The sequence below is a fragment of the Protopterus annectens genome, chromosome 6.part0 (assembly GCF_019279795.1).
Source record: "Protopterus annectens isolate FY-2018-M chromosome 6.part0, PAN1.0, whole genome shotgun sequence".
NCBI lineage: Eukaryota > Metazoa > Chordata > Ceratodontiformes > Protopteridae > Protopterus > Protopterus annectens.
In genome coordinates, this window is record NC_056737.1 from 1,466,366,535 (window position 1) to 1,466,373,327 (window position 6,793).

General features: G+C 36.1%; 1 protein-coding gene across 1 annotated transcript in view; it reads right to left on the reverse strand.

Moving 5' to 3' along the window:
- The window catches only part of LRP1B (LDL receptor related protein 1B), a gene marked incomplete at its 5' end in the record, with an annotated part of 5,941,474 nt that overhangs the window by 1,361,296 nt on the left and 4,573,385 nt on the right, over positions 1 to 6,793 (reverse strand). The window lies entirely within an intron of this gene.

The window sequence follows — 6,793 nt, forward strand, 5'->3', positions numbered from 1 at the left end:
TCTCTGGTTGACTTACAAAGCTATGTCTGACCCAGCTCTGTTAGAAATGCTACATCTAAAGAAATCCCAATCCCTCCACACCACACGCTCCAGAGACCTCAACCTCATTACCACAATCAATAAAACATGCTGGAGGGACAGGTTCATAACTCAGAGACTGCCCATGTTATGGAATAGACTTCCCATACATGTCAAGCAGAGCACCTCGCTGTCCCTCTTCAAGAGAAATCTTGATAAGTGGATGGGAAATAGAAAATTCACCCCAGGCATCACTCCAGTGGCTTTACTTGACAGAGGCACTGGGAACTAAGGTCAGTTGGCATGATGCCAGGGTAATCCTATGGGCTAGGCTTGTAAAGGCCCCAGGGCCATTAGCCTAGTACACTCCTATGAACTTATGAACTAAGTGTTCAACACTGTAAAACATAATTATTGCCATACATAGGTTCATTGGGGAACATCTCCAGTGGATGATTAGACACTTCCCTTGACGACTTCAGGCAGTGTAGTCACTGATCACCACTGGGTATAATTAACATATGCCAGTGGAAAGTTGACGGACTGAGTATACTCATATCATAGTAATACCAGAACTTCAAAATATCTACCATGAGTGGGCACATGTACAATGGGCCCAGGCTGCCACAATGCTTTAATTAGGGGTGTTGCAATGTTATGATTGAGACATGGCATGCTGGACAGTGTATGCCCTATGTGAACTGGGCATCAGACATTATTGCAAATGAGACATGGCATGCTGGACAGTGTATCCCATATGTGAACTGGACACCAGATATTATTACAATAAATACAACAAATAATGGACAGATCTACAGGTAAACATCTAATGTGGGACATATACAGCAGAGCTTCAGAACACCAACACACTTTTAATCAATGCAGAATGAGTGCCCCCCTCCAGAGAAGGTATTTCAGGTGCCTTTATACTGCTATGACATGGCACTGCTGTGTCTCATGCCAGGATATCAGGGTCAGCCTGGTTTTCTTGACCCTAGGAACCTAAGACAAAGTCCAGATGACTAAGAATACTTAAGCTGCGGACATGATCATTGTACCATGTATCAGCAGATGATCCTGCATCAACCAACACTTGACTGCCATCTGAAACTTTCTGGAAAGCTGACCAGTATCTTCCTTCTTTCCTTATGTTTCAAAGATAAAGTCAAGCTATAAGTTACAGAAATAAAATCAAGGTGTGAAATTCTGCATGTCTTGATGCGCTGTTTTGTAGTAAGATGCACTGAATGGAACATGTATATGTATATGTGCATATATGTGTATATGAGATACACATACACACACACACACACACACACACACACACACACACACATATATATATATATATATATATATATATATATATATATATATATATATATATATATATATATATATATATATACACACACACACACACACACACACACACATGTATGCATGTGTGTTCAAAGGAAACAATATAAATCCAAGCAAAAAATAAATAAATCCAGCTCTCAAACTTCTCAGATGGGGTATGGCTAAGATGCCAATCAGTTAGCAGCAGAAAGGTTTTGTTCTGCTTCTTTCAAGTTTTCCTGATAGGACTTTTTGATCCTAAATTAAGAAACTGTCTTCAAAACATCTTTTACATAACAATAAACAAAAGCCTGAAAAGAATCCAGCAAGAAATTCAGCTTTTGAAGACGTCATATTGATTTTATCCTGTCAGAAGCTTTTTCCAGTCAAGGGTAATAATTAACCATCTCAAAGCTTCCTCTCAGGAGAATGGAATGAAGAAGGATGTACAATCTCTTATATCCAATATGCAGGAAATATCAGTTAAAACATATAAACTGGAAAGTAAAATGGACACTATAAAACAGAAAAAAATTTGATCTATTAAATTAAATAATCAACAAACATAGAGATCAAATCCCTTCCATAGAGGAATCTCTGAATGATGTAGATGGATGATTAAATGACAATGAAACTCAAGCTGAGTTTCTACTGAAACGCAACTCTTTTCTTCTGGAAAAGGTTGATGATCTTGAAAGCAGATCCAGAAGAAATAATATAAAAATATACTAAGTTCCCGAGAAAGAAGGATACCAAAAATATTGGACTTACCAGAGACATTTTCTTTGGGAATTAAGAGAGCACATAGACCTCTTTCTCAGGATATTACTACAACAAATAATCCAACTGCACCAAAATCAACAACTGTCAAATTTCTTTCAACACAGGATAAAGACTTGGTCTTAAAAACTGCCTGGAGTAACTCTCCAATAACCTTCAATGGGAAAACCATTAGATTTGATAATGATTATAAACTACAGTAATGTCCAAAGGAAAAGCTTGTATTCCCTTACTAAAAAGTCTCAAGAAATCAAACATTAAGCCGGAAATTCTATTCCCAGCAAAAATCAGGATTTTGTTATCTGATGGTCAAAAGAGTTTTTTTGAGGAGCCATGCTGCATTGTAGCACTGAATGGACAGAAGGCAGAGAAGCAGCCCTTGACAGGATGATAGTCTATTACATAATGCACAAAGACACACTTACTTAGAATGCCATTCACACCTATCAGCAATGTGAAGGAATCATAATGGACTTCCTTGCTATACACATAATACAAATTTAGTCCAGTGTCTTTGGGATTTGGAAGTAAACTACAGTAACAAGCAAATATCCATACAGGCATAGGGAGGAGATACAGACTTAAAAAAGAAGGCAACACTTTGAAAGTCTGTTCTGTGGCATTTGCATTTTTTGTGGTTTAAGTAGTCACTGAATGGCAAGAAATGTTACTTAAAACTAACTGAATGAAAGACAGCAGTGTTGTTGTTGTGTCTTTCAGCTTTTTCCCGGTTAGGGGTCGCCACAGCGGAACTCTGGTCTGCTAATTATTGGCAGTATATTTTTATGTGCGGAGTTTCCGGCCCTGATGCACAACCTTCAACGAAGGTATGCCCATTCATGCATGTCTCCACACATAAGACGCTCTAGCTGAGAATAGAACAGGACAACGTCTTACTGTGAGGTGACAATGCTACCGCAGCACCAAGAAGCATTGTATGCATGTAAAATCAGTGCAGTGACAGGAGCTTTAGGAAGAAAGTGGCATGCGTGATATAATCTTTTAAAGACAAGCACTGAATTATGGGATATCTAGAGGCAGGCTAAACAATAAGAATTACTTCAAGATGCCAGACCCCATGTGGTCTGACTCAGAATTTGAAATTACATATAAAAATATTTAACAACAGGTAAATAGTCCCAGAGTGGTGTTAAAATGTAGGAAACACCCAACCATGATGAAATAAACATGTATTTTGAGTCTGTGGGTGCGGGTTTCCTTTAAGAACTGAGAGGCTGCGATTCTTCCAATATATATTCATAGTAGCATAGTGATATATATTGACAGTGGTAAAGTGAATGCTGTGCCCTGAAAATATGTTGCTTGTTCTGGAGTCGTGTCTTCTGCTATGACTATCTGTACCATAGGGTGTTTAGTGAGAGACAAACAGTGGCTCTAGAATACCAAATTTGATGAAATGAACTCTAACAGCTTTCAGTGCAAAAACAATTGTGCCTTTCTGTTACTCCTCATTTCAACTTTTCCTTGTAAATAAACATTATTTTTAAAAACTGAATGTGTGCATGTAACGTGTGTGTGTGTGTGTGTGTGTGTGTGTGTGTGTGTGTGTGTGTGTGTGTGTGTGTGTGGGTATGTGTGTATGTAACGTGTGTGTGTGCGTGTGTGTGTAGATATATATATATATATATATATATATATATATATATATCTATATGCGTCTAATTCTGTTTGTCAAAAGTATGACCCAATTTATGCGAAAGTGCGCTTAAACAAAAGTACACTTTCACAAATACCAGTTCACTGAACTGGTAATATACACAAAAAAGAAATACTACAAAAGCAGTTTTGCAGGGGGACAAGCCCCCTTTCACCCCCTATATGGGGGGGGGGCTGCACCACCCACATCATGGCTATTTTATATATACTAACCCTGAGATCGCACTACAGTGGGGAGACAGGTATATTTTCTTATCCCCACTGTAGTGTGCTTTGGAGATGCAGTGTTTCTTTTTTGTTATTATTTCCAGTTTGTTGAATTTTCATTTAAGTGCACTTTCACATAAATAGAGTAGTTCTTCTGTCTTTCAAAAGAATGAGCTTTCGACAAAACAGAAGCAGACATATATATATATATATATATATATATATATATATATATATATATATTACACAAAACACTTGAAAAAACGTATCAGTGATTACTACTGATAATCACTAAAATCACCAAAAAACTAATTGTAAATGTAAACCAATGGATTACATTGCAATTAACAAAAGTAAAAGAAAAGGCAATTTTAACATTACTGCCTTCACCCCCCGCAACACACATCCCCCTGACAAGTGATAGCTACATGCATACATGCTGAAATTAAATATACTAACTCCAGGGTGACATAATAAATTTGAAAAAGTGGCAAAGCCCTTCAGTTATGTAGTGGTCAGTCTAATGAACTCTGACCACTACATAATTCAACTTGCTGTACCACAAATGAAAAACACCAGCATTTCAGCACATGATGGAATGTGTGAGGTGATAAATCAAATTATACTCATATATCTATATATATAGACAGATAAATAGATACAGAGATATATAGACATTGCTACAGCTCTCTCTCTCTCTCTCTCTCTCTATATATATATATATATATATATATATATATTAGTTCTATATGAGTTATCAGCATTTTATCCCGTGGTGAGAAGGTGCTGTTTTCCATTATTGTTAGAGTGTGCTGAATTACATACTCATCAAAGTTCATTATATCAACCACTGTATAATTCAAGGGGTTTGCTCTTTTTTGAAGTTTGTGCAGCCCTGGAGTTAGAATATTTAATGTGTGTGTGTGTGTGTGTGTGTGTGTGTGTGTGTGTGTGTGTGTGTGTGTGTGTGTGTGTGTGTGTTTCAAATATCTCCACGTAAAGAGCATTTTTTTTTAGTTTACTTTCCGTAATTGCATATGTAACCCACCGGTTTACATTTGTGATTACTTTTTGTGATGATTTTAATGGAGATTAATGGTACTCATAGGTGAGTTTGTTCGATGTTCTGTGTTTTAATCACAGTCATCTTTGATTATTCATTATAACTCATAAATATCTATCTATCTATCTATTCATATATATATATATATATATATATATATGTATATATATATATATATATATATATATATATATGTATATATATATATATATAGAGAGAGAGAGAGAGAGATGCATATATGTCTGTGAGTGAGTGTGTGTGTGTGTGTGTGTGTGTGTGTGTGTGTGTGTGTGTGTGTGTGTGTGTGTGTGTGTGTGTGTGTGTTTCACACTACTGATGTACCATTAATTCATTTTGGGAGAAAAAAATACAGAAAGTTGTAAACATAAGTGTTTTAAGCTCACTTGCAATTTTAAATAATCACTAAATTGTTGCACCACTGAATATCATGATTTCTTAAACCCTTCAATACAGGAAAGTGAATATCATTACAGACAGAAAAAAATTGTACTGAAGGCTATCAGCCAACCAGATTTGTTCTGGAGAAAAATAACCTCACCCTCATCTTCTCTATGGAAATACTTTCTTGCATATCTTTAATTAGTTTCCAGTTTCACAGCTACCTGTAGATGTCACAATGTCAAAGCCAAGAGAAAGTTATTAATTTCCTCAGTGCTAATGACATTAGTCACTGTTTTCTTCCAGTGTTAACCTAGTCATTTGGATTACTTTCTTAATAGAAATGCCTCCTCCTGTTTTTAGTGACATTATTTATTTATTTAATTTAATTTTACATTTGTTTAACAGGAAAGTCCGACTGGGATAAGACCCATTTTCAGCAGGTGCCCGGGGAGAAAAGCTCCACATATAGAGATCATACAAAACTTATACAAGAAATAATAGAATAGTTATACAGGAAATTATACAAAAAATATACAAGACAAAGTACACCAGAAATTACATTCTATGCTATAACTGATATTTGTATTATACAATCATCTGATATAATTCCTTACTGTAGTGTAGACATTGTAATTTCTCAAAGTACGCTGAGGAGGGGTTTGTAGGGGGGAAATTGGATAGAAAAGGATGAAGTTAGGGATTATCTAGATATCTACACATGAGAGAGAGCATAGATTATGAGGTGGTCAGGGAGGAAGAAAAATTATGACCAGAATCTATTAAAACTAGTTAGCCAGGAGCAGTACAGGAGCAAAGCCAGGGGTCATTAAGATCATTTTTAAGAATCTTTTTGAATTGGTTGGTATTTGTGTTGGTTGTGATGCTGTGAGTTAATGAATTCCACCTTGTTGTTACATAATGATAAAATAGTGACTCCCCTGCTGTATTAGTGGATTTGAACACTTATAGTAGAGATTTACTTGTTGACCGAAGACTTCGATGGTATGGGGCTAGAGAATATTTAGAAGGGCAGGGTTTTTTCAGACTGATATATAATTTTGGTTCTAAGGTTAATTGTTTATAGAATAGAAGTTGTGGGAGTTCTAACCAGGAGATTTTTTTTTAAGGAATGACATTGGTGGGTATGATGTGGGCAGTCAGTTGCAAATTTAACTATTTTATTGCAGCATGTTTCAAGTTTAATTAAATCTGTCTTTTTAAGGTTGGGGAGAATTAGGAAAGCATCATACCTCTTACCCTGGAAACATCAAAAATCTGGACAAGGCCCATGAAAAATAGGTACAA